This window comes from Dipodomys ordii, unplaced genomic scaffold (genome assembly GCF_000151885.1).
Source record: "Dipodomys ordii isolate 6190 unplaced genomic scaffold, Dord_2.0 Scaffold165, whole genome shotgun sequence".
In the NCBI taxonomy this organism is placed as follows: Eukaryota; Metazoa; Chordata; class Mammalia; order Rodentia; family Heteromyidae; genus Dipodomys; species Dipodomys ordii.
In genome coordinates, this window is record NW_012267381.1 from 1359136 (window position 1) to 1381164 (window position 22029).

Consider the following 22029-nt stretch of genomic DNA (forward strand, 5'->3'; position numbering starts at 1 on the left):
AATGATTTGTCTTACTTTTATGCTACTTTTATGCCAAATAACATTGATATTTTATTTATTTATTTATGTATTTATGTATGTATGTATTTATTTATTTAGTTGGTCATGGGGCCTGAACTCTGGGCCTGGATGCTGTCCCTCAGCTCTTCAGCTCAAGGCTAGCACTCTACCACTTGAGCCACAGCGCCACTTCTGGCTTTTTCTGGTTATGTGGTGCTGACGAATCGAACCCAGGGCCTCATGCATGCAAGGCAAACACTCTACCACTGAGCCACCTTCCCAGCCCAACATTGATATTTTATAAACAGAAATATTTTCCACTGTGACAAAACTGTCCATGCTTTGATAATAGAGACATTTATGAATTCTTTCATGTAAATATACTTTGTTATTTTTATTGTTTTCCTAGTATTTTAGATTTTTGATTGCCCATATTATAAGCTTAAAGAAGAATTTGAAGAAAGCCTTAACTAGAAAAACTATGTGTAGATGACTTCCCAAACGGTGTTTGAAGAGGTATGGCAGAATTTACTTGAAGTCAGACCACCTTTGTATTAACATTTACAGGGTTTAGGTGAATGCACACTATAAGATGGACAGCTGCTCATAAAGGCCCTTGTAAAGTCAAGCTCCCTGGAAGGCATATGGCATCCATGTAGCTTACCATCCACAGGCAATGTTTTCAGTAGCTGCTTGCATTCCTTGTCTGAAAGCTCAATCCCCATGTTCTTTAGGGTATGTTGTATGTCACTAGAATCGATTTTTTTTCCTTTAAAAAAAAGAGAGTGTTCCTGGGTAAAATATTAGTGAATAATCTATTTCAAATTATCTAAAAGTATACTTCTGCTGCTAGAGTCTCTTTTAAAAATTATTTATTATTGGGGCTTGGAAGGTGGCTCAGTGGTAGAGTGCTTGCCTTGCATGCCTGAGGCCCTGGGTTCGATTCCTCAGTACCACATAAGCAAAAAGAAAAAAAGCCAAAGTGGCGCTGTGGCTCAAGTGGTAGAGTGCTATCCTTGAGCTGAAGAGCTGAGGGATAGCGCCCAGGCCCAGAGTTCAGGCCCCATGACTGGACCCCCCCAAAAAAGAAAAGCAACTATAAAATTATTTATTATTATAAAAGTGATGCACAGAGGGGTTACAGTTATATAATTCAGCTAAGGAGTGAATTTCTTTTAAAACAATGTCACCTCTTCCCTCACTCTCTCCCAATTTTTCCCTCCCATCCCCACCCACAAGTTGCGTAGTATCTAATGAGTATCACTGTTGCATTTGTTCATCCTTTGTCACACCATTTCTGTATGCCTCTTACCCTGCCAAAGACAGATAAATGAACAAATAAGACAAACAAGAAAAGTAAACACAACAACAAAGGGAAAAAACCCTCGTTTCCATTTCCTGGAGTTCATTTTGATAAATATTTTATAGGATCAAATGCACTTAGTGATAGCGCCTTCATGATTCTCTCTTAAGAATATCTTCCTTTGGCCTCACTCTGTATGAATGCCTAGTCGCTTAATACAAGAGCAAAGAGGAACAAGAATTGGTGAGTTTCTGATAAAATGGTTAAATGAGAAGTTGAAAATAGAATTTATTTCTTCATGTTTGTAAATAGAATAGGAATCATACCAGACAGTACAGAGAAAATGCAGTTATTCAGAAATAATAGGACTATGTCCCCATATTGTTAAGACTATATCAGTAATTGTACTCAATAGACTTATTATATCCTTTTCATGTTTCATTTACCTTTACCATACCTATTTTGTTTGGGGCTCTATAAATATTAGCAATGTTTTATTGGCAAAAACATCAAAGAAAGTAAGACTTCCTATCAAAATTAGTGTTCTTGATTAATTATATAGATTAATCAAGACATGTAAATATTTTATAAAAATGAATATTGAAAATATATGGATTTATAAGCCATAGGATGCTGAAAAATACTATTAAAATTTCATTGTAAATCACAAATTATTACAAATCATCTATAATAATTACCAGTAAAAGCTTTCAGTTCATTCTCCAAAGTTTTCAGAGCAACTTTATTATCATCTGAAACATAAAAATCATACTTTGAAGCTCATAAAGTGACATAAAATAAATAGCCTCTTCTTCTTCCTCCTTCACAGAGTAAACATTTGTCAATAGCTCAATGCTAGCGACTCACACCCGTAATCCTAGCTATAGGGAGGCTAAGTGTGGGAGGATTGTGGAATGAGATCATCCTGGAGAGAAAAGTTCGTAAGACCCCTTCTCAACTTAGAGCTGGGAAAAGTGTGTGCCTGCCATCCTAAGCTATATAGAAAGCCAAGAGTGGGGGCTCACAGTTCCAGGCAGCCTGAGCAGGAAAGTCTGTGAGACTCCTTACACAGAAGGAGGCTGGAAATGGTGGCACATGCCTGACATCCCAGCAATGAAAAGAAGCCTAAATGTAGGTGGGTCATGGTCTAGGAGTGTGCCTAGTCAGGGAGTGAGACTCTATTTCAAAAGTAACCAGCAAGAATCAAGGGCAAAGATGTGGCTCTATGGTAAATTGCCTATTTGAAAAACATGAAAGGCCCTGAGTTCAAGCCTCAGTACTTCCACAAACAAGCAAAAACCCCAAAATACCCACTTTCACAAATAAGCAAAAACCCCAAAATACCCATCTACCAATAACATTTTTGTTGCTGAACATTTTATTAACCACTTTAAATAGTAACTCAATAAACACATAGAATATGTGAAAACTGTAAAGCAAAGAAAAATTTATATCAAAAATAAATTTATTTAAAAATATATTTGTCTTTCTGTCCTACACTATGGCAAGTATTGCGTTTGATCACAAAAAGATGCCAGTTAAAAGTGTCTGTCTCCTCAAGGTCAGCTTTCCTACCCTCAAAATTTAGAAGATTCTTTTATTGACCATGTAAGCAGTGTGTGGCATACTGCACTCTCAGGTTCTTTGTTAATCTTATTCAACCATACTATCTTCCCTATAAAAAGATCTCTCTTTCTTACCAATGCTAAAGGTATATAAGACCCAAAGTTCAAAAGTCAATAGCACTAGATATGGTGGCACATACCTAAAATTCCAGCACCTGGAAGGCAGAAGCAGGGAGATTATAAGTTTGGGGATAGCCCAAGTTCCAAGCCAATTTGAGTTACGTAGCAAGGTACTGTCTTATAAAATAACAGTAACAAAAACCAATAGTCAATTTAAAAAATGTCAATAGTACTTAACATGCTTACCACTAACTGGTAGGCTTTGTATCAGATCTTCAAGTTCCTTATTGGTAAGCTTGATCCCCATATCATCTAGAATGGTATCCAGGTTTTTGATGTCAATCTTCTCTACTTAGAAAGAGACAGGAGTGTGAAGAAAAAGTGAGGGGCTGCAAGTGATTTCTAAAGTGTTTTTGTTTTTGAGACATATATACTTTTAAAATCTGAGAATAGCTATGTATCTTACATGTCTAAAGTAAAGTATGCATATTTATAAACTAGGCATTAAGATTTTAGATGAGGGGCTGGAAGGAGGCTCAGTGGTAGAGCGCTTGCCTTGCATGCCTGAGGCCCTGGGTTCAATTCCTCAGCACCACATAAGCAAAAAGAAAAAAGCCGGAGTAGCACTATGGCTCAAGTGGTAGAGTGCTAGCCTTGAGCTGAAGAGCTGAGGGACAGCGCCCAGGCCCAGAGTTCAGGCCCCACGTCCAGACCCCCCCCCAAAAAAAGATTTTAGATGATACAGCTGAGTGCCAATGGGTCATACCTATAATCCTAGCTACCTAGGAGGCTGAGATCTGGAGGATCAAAGTTCAAAGCAAGCTCAAGCAGAAAAGTACCATGGCCTCCATCTCCAAAATAACTGGCAAAAAGCTAGGCTAAAGGTGTGGCTCACGTGGTAGAACACCAGCTGTGAGCAAGAAAGCCCAGTTAGAGCACAAGGCCTTGAGTTCAAGCCCCAGTACTGGAATAAACAAAGATTTCAGAGGATGTGCAGGAGTTCAGGAATAGCTATGAAACCTGGTTTTAGAATGTCAGCTCCATATTGAAAAAATTAATTGCTGTGGCTCATGATTATGTTTTTCAACATAAAGAGCAGCAATTCATTAAACAGATACAATAAGTATTATAAATGGAATAAAATAATAGATTAGAAACAAAGATATTTCTATCTTATTGAACTTATCACATATTTAATATTTGTTTTACTTGCAAATACATAACAAGTAGCATTTTACAATGATGATTCTACTCCTTTCCTCCTTCCTTTTTTTTGTATTAGCTTTACTCTTGCTGAGCTGGTGCTCCAACCTTTTGAGCCAGAGCTTCATCCTGGCATTTTGCTGGTTATTTTAGAAAGAGGGTCTAATAAACATTTTTACTCAGGATTGCCTTGGACCATGATTCTCTAGACCTCAGCCTCCAGCGTAGCTAGAATTATGGAGTGAGCCATTGGCACCAAGCTAGCAGCAATGTTTCATCTTACCTTTATTGTATTAACCAAGAGAAAGCATTTACAAACATTAACCTAGACAATAAAAGTGCTTTTGCAAAGAACTAACACTAAAATTTTATTACCAAGAGTTCAGTTTTTTCACGAACCCCAACTTGGTCATGAAAAAGACTAACATAACAGAGTTAACACAGGGCCAAAGGTTGAATATAGTGTCAAGAAGAGTCTTAGGTTTATAGTAACTTTTAGATCACCTGTAGTGTCTTTCACTCCTTCCATTACATCAGGCAAATCAACATTCCCATTTTCTGTAAATAAATGTGCAATAGAAATACATGAACAAATAGAAAGCAAATTTAAATTACTCATATAGTGATTTAGGAAAATAACATCACATAGAATGATGACTAAGTAGATCTTTAGCGCTTACCATCAACTTGTAAGTTTTCTGACAGTTTATCAAATTCTCCTACTGTGATCTTGATTCCCATTTTTTCCAAACTATTATGAAGGTCATTCTTCTTAATCTTTCCCCCTGGGACAGAACAACAAAGCAATATTTTAAAAACAATGTCATAGTTAAATGAGAAAGCGAACTTTTTTTTAGCATTATTTACTTTAATAAGCATGTATTATTAAAATAGAGCAGAAAAGAGAATAAAACAGATATATTTCATGCCTTTATACTATTATATTCAACAAGGCTGTCCAGTAGAAGAATCAGATTTTGAATGTATTTCATTTATTCCTAATAGCAAGCCTATGTGTTTAAATTGTGCTACAGGTGGAACTGCAGACACCAGCTTTATTTCTTTACACAAAAATAAACTAATTTTGTTGACTGACTTACTAACTACATTTGTTAACCGACTCATATACTTTAATAATAACCAGCCCTTTATTTTGTCTTGCTAAGTTTGATATTTCCCTGTATAGAAAAGTGATAAAAATTAATTACTAGACTCCTGGCTGAGAAAAAAGTTTAATAACAGATAAAATATAGTTCTGTTAAAAGAATCCCAAATGCAAATTATACAGGCAAAATAGTAAATGAGTGATAGGAAGTTTTGAGAACTCAGATAAAAGGCCTTACAATCTGAGATGGTTCCTTCCTTACCTTTCAGAGACTTCAGATAATTAAGCAGCTTATTATAATATATCTTCCCAGCATCTGTATAAAAAGCCATATTTTGTATAATGATAAATTTAGATGAATAAGGCTAGTATGAAGTTAAAAATATAAAATATGACATTTAAAATATTTTTACTTATAAAAAACAGGGGTATGTTCATATGGTAGCAATACACAAACCCAAAATGAAACTAAGAAAGCAACTCCAATTGCAATACCATCAAAAGAATAAAGTTATCAAAGTGAAAAGACTTATACTCTGAAAACTACAAACATGATAAAAAAATTTTGAAAGACCTAAAAAAATGAAAAGATGTCCAACATTCATGAATGGGAGAGTTAATATTGTAAAGAGGATAATACTATCTAACTTGTTCTACAGATTCAATCCAATTCAACTAAATTCAAACTAGTTTGTAGAAACTGATTAAATGATGCTAAAATTCATATTGTAGTGCAGGGACCCCAGATAAACTATTTTTTTTAGCAGCACTAAAATTTAAACTAAGGGCTCTATACTACTAGGTAGGTACACACTGCTTGAGCCATGCCTAAAGCCCCCAAAGTAATTTTGAAATAGAACCAAGTTGGAGGACTCAAAGTTTAAAATGAGAAAACATCTCCAATCAAAACAATGAGATTACTTGCATTACATTAGACATACAGATCAATGAGAATTCATCATTAAACCTTTACATTTACAGTCAATTGAGTTTTTTCATTAGGGTGCCAACATTATTCAGAGGGAAAGAACAAATACTGCTGGGAAAACCTGATAACTATATGTACATTGTTTTGGATCTCTGTTTTATACTATATTCAAAAATCAGCTCAAAATGGATTAATAACCTAGTTATATGAGTTAAAACTATAAAATCTCTTAGTAGAGAAAGTTTAGGTGTAAATTTTATTGATCTTAGTAACAATAGTCTTTTCAGCTTCCACAAAAACATTACAAACCAAAAGAGAAAAAAAGATGAACTAGAAATAATTGAAATTAAAAACTTCTGTGTATTGGGGCTGGGAAGGTGGCTCAGTGGTAGAGCGCTTGCCTTGCATGCCTGAGGCCCTGGGTTCGATTCCTCAGCACCACATAAGCAAAAAGAAAAAAGCCAGAAGTGGCGCTGTGGCTCAAATGGTAGAGCGCTAGCCTTGAGCTGAAGAACTGAGGGACAGCGCCCAGACCCAGAGTTCAGGCCCACGACTGGAGCAAAAAAAAAAAACTTCTGTGTATCAAAGGATACCATAAAGAAAGTGAAAAAGCTGGGTGTCAGTGGCTCACACCTGTAATCATAGCTACTCAGGAGGCTGAGATCTGAGCATCATGATTTGAAGCCAGCCAGGGCAAGAAAGTCCATGAGTCTTACCTTCAATTAACTACCAGAAAACTAAAGTGGTGCTATGGCTCAAAGTAGTAGAGAGTTAGTCTTGAGTGAAAGAGCTCAGGGACGGTACCCGGCCCTGAGTTCAAGCCCCATGATGACCACCACCAGCACCACCAACAAAAGTAAAAAGACAATCAACAGAATCATAGAAAATGATTTGTAAGCCATGATTTGAGAAGGCTCTTTTATCTCAAATATATAAAGAACTTTAACTTGATAGTAAAGACATAACCCAATGTAAAATTTGACAAATAAAATGATTACATGTTTTTGCAAAGAAAAGTAGCAGGAAACATATATGATCCTTGATGACAACTAAAAACAAAACAAAAAAGCCCCACTAAGTGAATGATAACAAATTTTAATTAAAAATCCTGTTTGTGAAAAAATAAAAATTTTCATATAGATAAAATCCCTCCATATGTCCTAGAAAGTCCTTAGACTGTGAGGAACTCACCATCAACTGGCAATGTACTCAGCAGATCCTCCACTTCCTTCTCTGTGAGCTCAATACCAAGGCTTTCCAGAACACTCTGCAGATTTCTAGAATCAATCTTCATACCTTTGAAAATGGGAGACATGGTAGGTTTTGTATCAACATTTCAGAAAATATTACTTTTTGTTTTTTTTAAAGTTACTTCATGAAGATCAACATGAAGATCTAATTTTTAGCTTGAAGATTAAAGAAAAAATATTTTTAACAATAGAATCAAAAAGCATATTAGCTCAAATTTATTTTCATCATAAAACAAGGTTCTAAAATGCATAGAAGATAATTTCTGAATATAATCTGGTAAATTTAACAAAAAATAGAAATAGTTTTAGAAGAAAAAATTTTTAATTATTTTTTTCCTTTAAAAAAAAACCTTTATGCCATTCCTGAGGCTTGAATTAAGGACTTGGGCATTGTCCTTGAGCTTTTTTGATCAAGATTATTAGTACTCTACCACTAAAGCTGTAGTTTTAACTCTGGGATTTTGGTGTTTAGTTGGAGATGAGTCTCACTGCCTGGGTTGGCTTCAAACCATGATCCTTCAGCTGTCAGCCTTCTGAGTAACTAGGATTAGAGGTGTGATTTCTTTCTCTTTTTTCTTTCAAAGACACGGTCTTGCAATATAGCTGGCCTCAAACTTCAATCTCTCTGTCTTGGCTTCCCAAATGTTGAGATTACCATGCCTAGCCAAAAAAGTTTTGTTTATTTGTTTTTTTCATCGGGCTTGAACTCAAGGCCTGTGTGCTATACCTGAGCTCTTTTGCTCAAGGATAGTGCTCTACTACTTTAAGCCACAGCTCTACTTCTGGTTTTCTGGTAGAATTGGAGATAAGAGTCTCATTGGCTTTCTTGACTAGGCTGGCTTTGAACCATGATCCTCAGATCGTTAGCCTCCTGAGTAGCTAGGATTACAGGCATGAGCCACCAATGCTCAGCTGCATTTTAATTTTTATAGTAAGAATTGCATGACAAATACAATGATGACATTAGCGATTATTTAACTTAGATTTTCCAGGGTTCTTTATACTATACTTATTAATCTCAAGTGATGTGAATGGTATTATTGGCATAGACAACAAAGATTATGGAATTTCATTCCACAAATGAAGATAATTTTATGTCCAAATATAGGATTCTAGTAGCAAAATTTTCTTAATAAGCATGAAAAATTACCAAAATTTAAAAGCCAAGGTTTGAATACTGAGAAATAATGGGAAATAATTTCTTAATTTTACAATAGCTTTTTCACTTACCTATAAAATCTTTGACCTTTTCCAGCAATGTTTCTAAAGGTATTTTCCCATCAACTATAGGAAGAAATTAAAATTACATTGAGACATCATAGGTACAGAGATTTTGTGGGAAAGTATAAGGAAAACTATAGAAGTTGCACTTACAAAGTCAGGAAACACTGTAATCATATACTTCAGAAACGTTTATCATACATATATTCTGGATTATTATTTTACCCTTAATTCCTTTTATAAGCATTGAAAAAAGGAGAGTGACATCAGCAAGATGGTCAACTAAACATATCTAATGCTTATAGGTTTCTCTCTGCCCCATACCAAGATAACAAATGAGCAAATACATTTTGATCTGGAGTGTCTGTTCTATCTTATTTTCCGTCTGTATAAACTGGGGTTCTACTGGCCCTACCTCATATAAGGGTATTCTATAAAAAAAACTGGTTTGTATCTGTTTCCAATCATGAAGTGCATATTTTCATGTGTGACAGAATATTTATAACTTTTATTAGATACATAATGTTCAATTAAGTAATTCTGATGTGAAGACTAAAAGAATATGCTTAAAAATAGCATAAGAATTTTCATATTTTTAAACAAGGCAGTTTTGTAGTCTCTTAAGATCAAATACAACTTGCACCTGTTTTGTTTTTAAACTGAGGCCTTGGAATATTTTCTTTGAATAAGTATCTACTAGGAGTTCAGAAAAGGTTGAAGAAGTATGTTTTCTAATAGTACACATTTCTTTGATCAACTTTCAAAGACTGGTCAAAACCTGCTGTGTTAAAATAATAACATGCTGTTTTTCATCAGATTTGTTGATGATGCAAATAAAATGTAGGTACATTAGTAACTGTTAATATTCCTGTATTTTAAGTTAAGGTTATAAAATTTGTCATAATGTGATTTTTTATTCAAGTGAAAACAGATGTGTGCACCTATTTTGAATATTGATTTATAAACATTCATATTGTTTCTCAAAAAAAAAAGGCGAACCCTGACATATAACAAGAAAGTAGTGAAAAACCAGTAGGACACAGGATTTCAGACTGGCTGCATGGTAAAGAGAAGAAAGCATCCTGCTTCTTCTACTCTTTAGTTGGAATCAGCTTGGAACTAGGAGAGGGAATGTTAAGCAAGAGATACCCAGCAGGCCCATTTCTCCCAAAGACCCCTACAGTTTTTGGAGGAATGATCATAGAAGGCAGTTTTTCTTTTCTTCTTCTTATTGTTATTATTATTATTTTCAGTTGTGGGGCTTGAACTCTGTGCTTGGGCATTGTCTCTGTGCTCTTCAGCTCAAGGCGAGGGCTCTACCACTTGAGCCACAGTGCCACTTCTGGTTTTCTAGTGGTTTATTGGAGATAAGAGTCTCATGGAGTTTCCTGCCAGGGCTGGCTTTGAACCATGATCCTCAGATCTCAGCCTCCTGAGTAGCTAGGATTACAGGCGTGAGCCACGGGCGCCCAGCTTTCTTTTAACTTAAAAATTTTTATTTAAATTTTTTTTATTGTCAAGGTGATGTACAGAGGGGTTACAGTTACAGAAGTAAGGTAATAAGTATGTTTCTTATCAAACTTTTTACCCCTTCCCTCATTATTCTTTTACTTTCCCTTTTCTCTAATCTCCCCCAAGTTGTCCAACATATTATCTTATGAATATCATTGTTGCATTGGTTCCCCCCTTGTCCTTTGTCTCACCATTCTGTTGTTTCCCTTCCCTGATTCAGATAAATGTATATACAATACTAGGGTACCAAAATCAAATACAGTGACAACAGGGGATATACCATAGGGGAAATAACATACAAAAGAAAAGAAAACACATAGTACATTAAAAACAACAGCAACAAAGAAAAACTTCTTGTGTCCACATCTTGGAGTTCATTTAGCTTAGCATCATCTTTTGTGGTCATATATGTAGCTATTGAGCTATTTTGCTCATCTGCTAAGATTATCCTAGAAGTATGCTATTTATTACAAATAGGGGAAATAATGGGAGCTATTTTTTTTTTTGGTCTGGCTTACTTCTCTTAAAATGATTTTTTCCAAGTCTTTCCATTTCCTTACAAATGGGTGGTGTCATCCTTTCTGATGGAAGTATAGAATTCCATTGTGTGTGTGTATATATATATATATATACATATATATATATATACACACATATACACAGTATATATATATATACACACACAGTGTGTATATATATATATATATACATATCTCACATTTTCTTGATCCTTTCATCTACTGGGTTGGTTCCATATCTTAGTTATGATGAATAATGCTGTAATAAACATAGTTGTGCTGAAAGCTTTCATATGGCCTTCTTTGTGGTCATATCTAAAATATATTTAGAACTCAAAAATTAAATCTCCAAAAACAAATCTTCAAAGAAACAACTGCCCCATTAATAAGTGGGCTAAAGACTTAAAGAGAGACTTCTCTGAAGAGGAAATAAGAATGGCCAATAGACACGTGAAGAAATGTTCAATATCTCTAGCCATAAAAGAAATGCAAATCAAAACAACATTGTGATTCTACCTCACCCCAATTAGAACAGCTATAATCAAGAAATCTAATAACAACAGATGCTGGAGGGGATGTGGCCAAAAGGTAACGCTATTGTACTGTCGATAGGAGTGTAAACTTGTTCAACCACTTTGGAAAGCACTATGGAGGTTCCCCAAAAGACTAAACAAAGACCTTCCCTATGACCCAGAAACCCCATTTCTGGGCATTTATCCAGAAGGTAGTTTTTGTAGGACTCTTTGAAAGTTCTCATGAGAAGACTGTCATAAAAGCCTGAACTTGGCTTTACCCTCCCTCTCTTTGATCCTGGGTTATGTTTGCTTCTACAATATGGGTGATATTAGACAAGATATGGAGAAAAGGGAATTCTTAGTACTGTTAGAGGGGATGTAAATTAGTACAGAGATTGTGGAAACCAGTATAAAAGCTCTTAAAAATGAAATTATGATTTGGTAATCCAATTACTAAGTATAATTAAAGGAATGCAATTAACATGTCAAAGACATAGCTATACTCATGTTTGCTGTAGCATTATTCCCAATAGCCAAATTATATAGTTGATCTAAATGTATTTCAATAGATGAGTAAATATAGAAAATATGGAATATATACACAATGAATACTATATATCCTTAAAGAGGAAGAAAATCCTGTCATCTATGACATCATGGCTGAAGCTGGAAGAATTGTAGTAACGTTAGGCACAGAAAGAAAAATACTGCATGGTCTTACATACATACAGAGTATAAGATAGGTAAACTCCTAGAATTCTAGAGTAGAGTGGTAGTTAAATTAGGCTGGGACTAGGGAGCACCTATAGTGTTATGGTTTGGATGTCTGTTCTCTTCAAAACTAACTGTCATAACAGCATTAAGAAGTGTGGTTTTTTAAATGTATTAGTTTAAGTATGGTATATACACAGGAAGATTCAAAGGTGTAATTACTTTAAACAACTAGCTTATAGTTTAACAAAATGAATACTAAGAAACTGAAACTTGTGGTGTCAGCAGGCATGGTGTGGTCAAAGTGGAGTGCATAGATGGACAGAGAGAGGAAAGGTAGGTGAGTGCAGTCATAATATTCAATGTACATATGTGAGAACAGAACTAGGAAAACTGAGGGGCGGGGTGGAGTAGGAAGAGACAGTAGAAAATAATAAAAGGGATAACATTGATCAAGATGTATTGTACTAAAACTGACATGTAAAATTGAAACCCTCTTATATAACTACTTAAAGATAATGATAAAAATCTGTTTGTTGAATGGTAACTCCTTTATACAACTACCTAAAGATAATTTAAAAAAGTATAGCCAATGAAGTATTAAGAAATGATTGTAGGCCCATTACTCCTCCTGTAATCCTAGCTACTCAGGAGGCTGAGATCTAAGGATTGTGGTTCAAAGACAGCCCTGGTAGGAAAGTCTGTGAAATTCTTACCTCCAATTAACCATCAAAAGGCTAGTGGAACACTAGCCTTGAGCATAAAAGCTCAGGGGGCAGTTCCTAGGCCTGAGTTCAAGCCCCAGGACTCCCACAAAAACAAGAAAGAAATGATTGTGTAACCACTACCTCAGCCAAGAAATAAAACAATGCTAGCCTCTCAAGTAAAAGAAGAAAAAAAGAGCCAGGCACTAGTGGCTCACACCTGTAATCCTAGCTACTCAGGAGGCTGAGATCTGAGGATCGTAGTTCAAAGCCAGCCCAGGAAGGAAAGGCCATGAGTCTTATCTCCAATAAACCACTCAGAAAACCAGAAGTGGCGCTGTGGCTCAAGTGGTAGAGCGCTAGCCTTGAGCTGAAGAGTTGAGGGACAACACCCAGGCCCAGAGTTCAAGCCCCAGGACTGACAAAAAAAAAAAAAAAGGTGGAGTTTTTAACAAGTGATTAGTTATGAGGACTCTGCTATGTGACAAAGTAAGAAGGCCTTCTCTAGGTTTAGTGGCCTTTATCTTGGACTTCTCAAGAACAGTGAGAAAATTAATTTTGTTCTTTAAAAACTGTGTAGTCTGTGGAAGCTATTATGGCAGCACAAAAGGGAATGAGGCATATAGTATCTGATAAGTTTCTCACCACCAACAGGTATGTTTTCAAGCAGATCTTGAAATTCCTTATCTTTAAGTTTGATTCCAAGGTTTTCTAGAAAGGTGTACAGATTGTCGGCATCGACTTTCCCAACTGAAAAAAAATGTTACAGTGGATAATATTAAGTGACACCAAAGGGGTTCTTAAATTTTCCTGATACATACACTCCACTGTGAATTTCTTGAGCAGTCTATCATACTCACACCAAGTTTGTGTACTACTTTAAGATGTTCACTCATTAAAACCTATTCAAGGACTCTCTCAGACTACTAGCTTGATGCTAAAAATTTTTTCAGTAAAAAAATTTAGTAGATTACTAACAATTTTTGCCAAGGCAAAATATTTTAAGCTGAAAAATTAGTTATTAAGTTGGAATTCAGGCCACTTCCCTTGAGTCTTCTCTTCAACAACTATACAACATACTATTCAAAATGGCACCCAACAAATGCTCAGAGAATTCTGATTATGGAGACCAACATTTCTACTTCTGAACAATGTATGAGTTTGAGTAACGATATCTGAATTCCCAGTTTAATTTTAATCTGCCATTTATTAAATTATTTGGACTTCTTGCAATCACATACAATTTTTGCTGTGCAAAAATCTGCAGTTTGATATTTCTTCTCATGAGAAGTTTGGAAAATCAGAGATAGAACTTTTTTTTCTAAGACAGACAAAGGAGGTTTATCTGTTTAGCATAAAGACTGAGCTCTTAAAAATTTCAAATTGGCAGTTAATAGATAGTAGGGCTTACAAATTCAATTATCATGTAATCTGTATAAATATGAGTATCTCAAAGATACTGCATTTTATGATGTTTCTCACTCACGTTTAAGAGATTTCACACCTTCTAGTAACCTGTTCTCAAATATCTTGTTATCATCTATAAGAAAAAAAGGATAAAGTCAAGGTCATAAAGAAATAATGTGACTATGTACTAGATCTATTTCAGTAAAATTGAAGTGTTTGTGATTAGCGTTAGGTGTTTCTCCCATTAAAATAAAGTTTGAGAGAATATTAGGGAAAAATTTTAAGGTAAAGCTACCTAAAAATTCAACACATAAAGTACTCTGCAACATGTACAACTGTGTATGAGAGAGAGAGAGATTCTGCCTCTCACTTTTCTATTTTAACATCACCCCCTTTCATTTTTTACTTCCTACAATCACCTACTACAAGTGTCTAGTTATATCTTCTTTTGGTTAACATAATTCAATATGATGGGCATGCTTATTTCCAAACTGAGAGTTAAACAGCCTAGGTAGGAATTTTTCCCAGGAACATTCGAATTGTTTAGCAATAAATTTTATTTTTTTAATACTAGAAAATGAGAGTAATTTTAGAAGGTACAAAAATTAAAAAGGCTAGGAATTCTTTAAGGTCACACCAATATTTGAAATGTTTACCATTAAAAGGCAGATTTTCTATCAGGTTCAACAATTCCTTGTCTGTAAGCTCTAATTTCATGTTTGTTAAAGTACTTTTCACATCTCTGGCATCTACTTCCCCTCCTGAAAAAAAGTTAGACACAATCACATATTTGAATTTACAGCTTTATCTGATGATTCAAACTGAGAAAAATAATCTATAACTACATTATATGACTAGTTACTAGAGGCCAATTAGATCTACAAGTTGACCATCACAATCAAAGAAAAGTGATTTCTACAAGTTGACCATCACAATCAAAGAAAAGTGATTTGAGTCATAAATGCTGATAAAAGAAGACAATTATAATGACAGTGGCAATTTTACATCCAATGAATGAAATCTACAGTACAATACTATAAATGAGTTAAATAACTGCATCAACTAAAATGAAGTGTTAAGTTTCTTCTTTATAAGTTTTCCCTTGTTTCCTCTATTATTTTACTGATAAAAAGATTGGGAGCTTTGCAGCAGCTATATAAATAAACTGAAAATATACTAGAAAACAAGTAAAAAGCTACCAGTTGGATTTAAACAATTAAGGAAGCAGATGCCATAATTAACATGGCAATGAAGGAATGATGATAAAATACAATTACAATAAATTCTAAGTACCCTATGTTCATATTTTTTCACTTACCTGTGATAGCTCTTACTTCGTCCATCACCTCTTTCATATTAACTTTTCCATCATCTACAAGAAACTCCATAAAGATAATGTCACAAGCACAGAAAACTGACTTAAGACACATATTTTGTTGGGGAAAAATCCTATAAATTTCCTTATATCTTAATTTTACCTACCCTTATTACATTCTTGGATCTCAAGGAATTAACTTATTTTCATACTAATAGAAATATCACCTATATTTTAGAATGTAAGTCAGGAAAATTGTGCTCTCCATATTGTCTTGCATGCCATTATAAAGCATAGTTGAAGACATCCAGTTATTTTGGTAATTAACTTCTTATATTAACACACAGATGAGGAAGAGACCTTAACCTATACTGATACATTCTAGAAGAGACCTTAACCTATACTGATACATTCTAAAATTCCTTCTTTTGGGAACTGTGCTTGAACTATTTAATTTAGTAGTAAGCGTGGGGGGGGGGTAGGGGGGAGATTTCACATTGAGGAGAGGTTGAAAAAAAGAGAAATTAGGGATATCAAATTATATACATAGAATTACAAATAATTCAATATGTCTTGCAGGAGGAATAAGACTAAATATTGCAGGAACATGAAGCTTTTAATTTTTTTAAACTAGGATCCCTCTTTGAATTCATTTTAAAGATTTCAGTAGATAGGGAAATGGATAGAAGAATGGGCCTGATGGTTTCTCTCTAGTTTTTTGTAATCTTGTATTTTACTTGTATTGTGATCTAGATCTTTTAGAATCCTGATAGTACCTGTAACAGTTTTTGGGGGAATAGGAATAGAGAAATGATACTGATTTTAATTTAATTGTAATAAAAACCCAAAATTTATTCTTACATAAATATTGAGATCTTCCACCAATTAAATTTCTTCTAAAACAGATCATATATCCAAAAAGAATTGTACTCATCACCTGACTTATGTACCTGTAACTCCTCTGTATATCACTTTTATAATAATAAAATATTCTTAAAAATAGATATGATGCAAAGAAAAAAGATACCTGGGAGATATTTATAGTGCTTACCATCAACTTGAAGATTTTCTAACAGCTTTTCATATTCCCCTTCTAAGAGTTTGATTCCCAGTTTTTCTAGAACATTGTGTAGTTTATCTATATGAACTATTCCTCCTTTTAAAAAAGAGATAAAAAAGAGATAAAATGGAACCATGAAGAAATGTACTACTGCAACATTTTGTTTAATATTATTAGTATCTTTAGTGACTGTAGTGATTTTGTCTTTATATTAACTTAAGTTGAAACTAAGTTTTCAAGAATCCTCTTTACTGTATAAATCGCTGACAGTCTCCTCTGGATCAAACCCATATGAGCTATGCAGTTTTACCACTGAGCCACACCCTCAACCTTCCTGCTCTTCTTTTGATTCTCTGAGTCCTAGGTTAACCCTGTGTGCAAATCCAGGATTTCCTCATTTATTCTAAATTATCTGCTTAATTTTGTTCAGTTGAATGTTATTGCATTTTGTTACGTGTTCTTATATTCTTTTGAATTCTTTGTCAGGCAATTTGTCAATTCCCTTTGGTCTGTTGTTAGAGTTGTGTTCCTTTGGAGAGGTAACATTACCTTGTGTTTTTTTCATGCTTCGTCTGACTCTACATTGGTATTTGTGCATCTGGCAGCAGAGCACTTGTCTCTACCAATTTTATAGAGTAGGTTTTGTAATAAGGGACTTTCTGCTGGTTCAGGTGCCCCACAGTGTTGCTGGATATGCTGCTTTGGCTTTGGTTTTAGATGGGTGCTTTAGCATAGTTTCTTTAGCTGTAATCAAGGTTAGCAATGTCTGTGGGTGTCTTGGTGGTCCAAGCTGCACGATTTGTGAGACTGAACCACCAGCTAGGATGGGTTCACTGGCAGGCATGTTCACTGGAAGCTTTGAGCAAACTGAATCTGGCTGCAGGTGTGCCTATCAGTTCCTGTGAGTCATGTGAGAGTATTCCTACCCTTGTAGGCCTAGAGGAGTATAGTACAGTATAGAGACTAGTGTGCTTGTCAGTATCTGAGGGCTCCATGAGTACTTAGCCATACAGGTAAATCCACATAGTACCTGTCAGTGCCTGAGGTTTGTATAGGTGACTTTGTGGGCTTTTAGGTGCTGACTTAAGTGAAACTTCTTCATAAGGCCAATAGTACATAGCCCAGTCAACCATCTGCTTTTCAGAGTCTCAATGAATAAAGCTTCTGAGAATGGCCTACTCAACTGCTTCTTGAGGTCACTGCAGGAAGGAAGAGTTGATCAATTGCTCCTCGGGATGTCTCAGTGGATAAACCAGGCATAAAATAGGTTGCTTGGTTGATTTCCAGCACCTTGGTTTGTTTGGATGGGGTCTCTCATTTGCTTTCTTGGATCTCTGTGAGCCTTATTGTTCAGAGTGAGCTTCTTGGTTATGTTCGGAGAGTGAGGGTTGCCTGGGGTTGCCTGGCTGCTATTTGGGTCAGTGGGAGAGCATGTGGGGTCACCTAGACAGACTTTTTAGGAAGTAATGTATACTGGCTCTGAATGAATACTGACTCTGAGAGATTCAAAATACTGTTGTAGTCTGCCACTCATTCCATAAGGACTTAAGAAATTTAAGGTAATCATTACAGAGCTTTGGTAAGTCTGGAAGATCAATAATTGACTCCGTGGTTATTTCTCTGATTCCAAATAGACTCAGGATAAAGATATTGAGCAACGGACAGAACTTCCTTAAAGTTTTCTAGCCTGTGAAGTAAGTCTTACTGTGGTAGGAAAGATACAGTAGAAATGTATTTACCCAAAGTATAAACCAAAAGGAATACGTAATTTTTGGAGAAGCAGCAGATATTAGTACCATGAGAGTTTTAAAGAGGTTCCAGAGTAATTCCTATCACATTCCCTTTCAATCTTAGAGGATGAACTTAATTTGGTGGGCCTTCTAGCTTTAGTTATAACTCTAGATGAGGTTTAAAAATCAATACCTGCCTTGCTATTTGATATGTAGTTACTGATTTTGTGAATTTTTTCCCTCCATACTTATTGGTAAACCACCAGAAGTTTTCAGCTGCTGGCTATTGAGCCCAGGGCCTTACACATCTAGGCAAGTGCTCTGCCACTGAGCTACATCCCTAGAACCTCACCAGAGTATTAATCCCTTGGTAGATTCATAATGTGATGTCACTATTGGAAGGTGGTAGAAAGTAGGTAATGGATCCTAGCTAAAGGATGTAAGCTTACTGAAGACATGTCCCCCCAAATGCATTTTCTGTCCCCTGTCTTGCTTCTTGCTCTGCTTTTGGGCTTTCATGGAGTAAGCAGCTTTCTTCTACCATACTCTCCTGCTATGATGCTCTGTCTCACCACAGGTTTAGAAACTGTGGACTGAAACGTCTGAAATAGTGAGTCAAATAAATCTTTTTGCCTTTTAAGCTGTTGCTCTCAGATATTTGTCATAGTGAGGAAAAGTATGACTAACTCATTTCTATGAGTTCCTTCCCTATATAGGCTGTCCATGGAGACTTTTCCATAAGATTTTGGAAGCCACAAATGAGGCATCCACTGTCAGACTCTGAAGGTCAATGAAGGGCTTCAGGTGCCATTATAGCACATGTCCTAGTTGTCTCTTTCTGGATCACCTTCGTTAATATGCAATGGAAGCCAAGCCTACAGGTCCCTTTCCTCTTGCCACATCTTCTCCTTAGATTCTCCTAGTCCTATGCTATGCAGGTGTACATCTCCACGGAGAAGAATACTTGTTATTTTCCCCAACTCGTTAGTGTCCAACTTTTCTTCCTGATTGCTGGCCTTGTTGACTATGGTTATTCCATGAGGAGCCTGTCTTGAGGAGCAAAGGCAGCAGCTTTCAAAGACTTCTTCCCAGGTATCATGTCATTACGTTATTCATAGTAATCCTGCTTCTCCAGTAAAGCTCTAACTTGTACAATCACAATAAATTTTATTAAAATAAACTAAAAAAGTTTGTTTTATGTATTTTTTAGTTACCATTTTCAACAAGGTAGACACTTCAATAGACTTGTCTAAGTACATAGTCAATAAAAGGGTCAGCACTAAATCTTGCCTTAGTGACAAGATGGGTGATGGTATGTAAAGTTTCTTTTTAAGTGCAAGTCTATGGAACTTTCTTTTTTTTTGAAAATGAATTTTATTGAAAATAAAAATTCTACTTTTGAAAACTTATACCTTGTTTATAATTATTTTCTCAGTAGAATGCAGGTTTAAATACTGATTTTTAATTTTTTTCCTCTTCATTCTTTATTTTAAATTTTATTTTATTGTAAAAATGCTGTGCAGAGGTGTTACAGTTACATGAGTAAGACAATGAGTACATTTCTTGAGCATTGTTACAACTTCCCTTTTCTCTCACTATCACTTCTCTCTCTCACCTCCCTGACTCCTCCTCCCCCCACGAATCCAAAGTTGTAAAGTTCATTTCCAATATACTGTCTTGTGGGTATCATTGTTGTAGTAGAACTCTCTTTAACATAAAATACATGTTGTTAGTTACAAGGTAGACAAACGGAGTCAGACATAGGAATGATAACAAAGTAAGAATCTGTATTCACAATTAACGAATTATAGAGAATGTCAGACAACATGCCTTTTAACTGGAAAACTTACCCTCCAGAGCTGTCAAACCACTTAGCAATCTGTTGTAATATACTTTCCCAGCACCTGTAAAAAAAAACAACAACCATAATTCCCTTAATGCTGAAATGAATAGAGATAATAAAAACAGCATGTTATAAATTATTTAAAAACATTTTAAGAAGATGCTCCTCTAATTTTTATTTGATATGAGGAAGTTAGGGAATAGAAACTTTCCTTATTGTATAAAGCTTTCTACTCTGAGGGAGTACCTTTCTACACCTGAGCAAGTCTACTTGCTTAAGCATGGGTGTTTTCTGGTATCAGCAATGTAATATCTTTCCCTTTTATTGTTTTACTATTTGATGATATAAGCAAACATTTTCATCTCAACATCAACTTTTACCTACCAAAAGTTCTACAGTTTCTAATATAAATGATAAGCAACAACGATAAAGTTGCTATATAACTTGAAATTCAATTTAAAGGTTTTTTTCCTTTTGCATTTTTAGGGGAAAAAAAGAAGCAGCATCAGAGATGCCACATAATCCTACAGCCAAACAAAACTGGACTCCCAGCAAGCCCTCATGAACTCCAATGATGGCTCACCGTCCACAGGCAGTGTTTGCAACAGCTTCTCTTGCTCTGTCTCTGTGAGCTCCAGCTCCAGATTCTTCAGGATATTTTTCAGGTGACTAGAATCCACCTTTTCTCCTTTCCAAAAAGGAGAGCAGACATAAGAACTCTGGGTACCAAGGTACTACATCAAGTCATAAAATCATTTTATCTAAGTTAATGACATCCCATTGGTTAAGGTGAAGCGTCGACAGTAGAGTACCAGGCATGTTTTATTGCATAGTATAAATTAGAAGTTTAATATAAACTAGCGGTTCTTTAAATTAAAATTACTTTATTGTAAATAAAGAGGGATTACAATTTCATGAATCAGGTAATGAGTATATTTCCTTTCATACAGTGTCTTCCCTTCACCCACTCTCTCCCAGTCCCTTCCTCCTTTCTCTATCCACGAAGTGTATAGTCCACTTTAATCACTGTCCAGTGAGCTCCACACTGCTGTACTTTTTTCCCCTTTTCCCCTTGAGTTGTGTACCCTCATCTCCACCCTCCCAAAGATATACACGTGAATACACCATACATAAAGAAAGAAGTTTTACTAACACTGAGAATGATAACTTCCAAAATAAACTCTGAAGAGAAAATTAAGATAATATTACTTCTTACGTAAATTATTCTTCAGAAACATTTGCTACCTGAGGATTTCAGTGAATGTATTTTCTTGATCATTTCTAAACATCATCACATTACTTACATATATTTTTAGAATTATGTTTAACCATTTGGTGATGTAGGCATATAACTGGCACGACCAACACAGACCTTGAGATTTCAAACTGACAGACAGTATGTATTCTAGTGCAAAAGTCTGAATAATTTTATGCCAGTCTGGTCTTTCATGAAAATATTTGAATTTAGTAAGATACTATCAAAATTTAATATAAAGGACTAAAATGCTAGACTTACAGCATTGCCTTACTCACCTGTAAAATCTTTTGATTTATTCAACAATGTTGGTAGAGAAATCTTCCTATCAACTGTAAAGGAAAGTCAAAGACATCCTGAGATTTAAAAAAATGGCTCACAAAAACATGGGCATAATGATAATAAATCCTCATTTATTATATGCTAGATACTATCCTAAATATTTCATTATGTGCTTGCTTAGGAAATATAGGGCAATATTTCTTTATTTTTGTTTGAGTACTTTTGGTCATAATCTTTAAACTTGGAAAGAAGATTTCTTTTAATAGGTAGATGGATAAAGAAATGATTATATCCATTTCTGGATATAAACAAATGGTCATATCCACTACTCAGTGACAAAAGTTGTAAGTTATCAAATGCATATTGCTAAGTAAAAGACACTAGACTGAAAGAAAATACAGAATAGACACTAGGCTGAAAGAAAGTACAGAATATTTCTTTTTTTAAATAAGTTTTTGATTGTGAAAATCCTGTACAGAGGG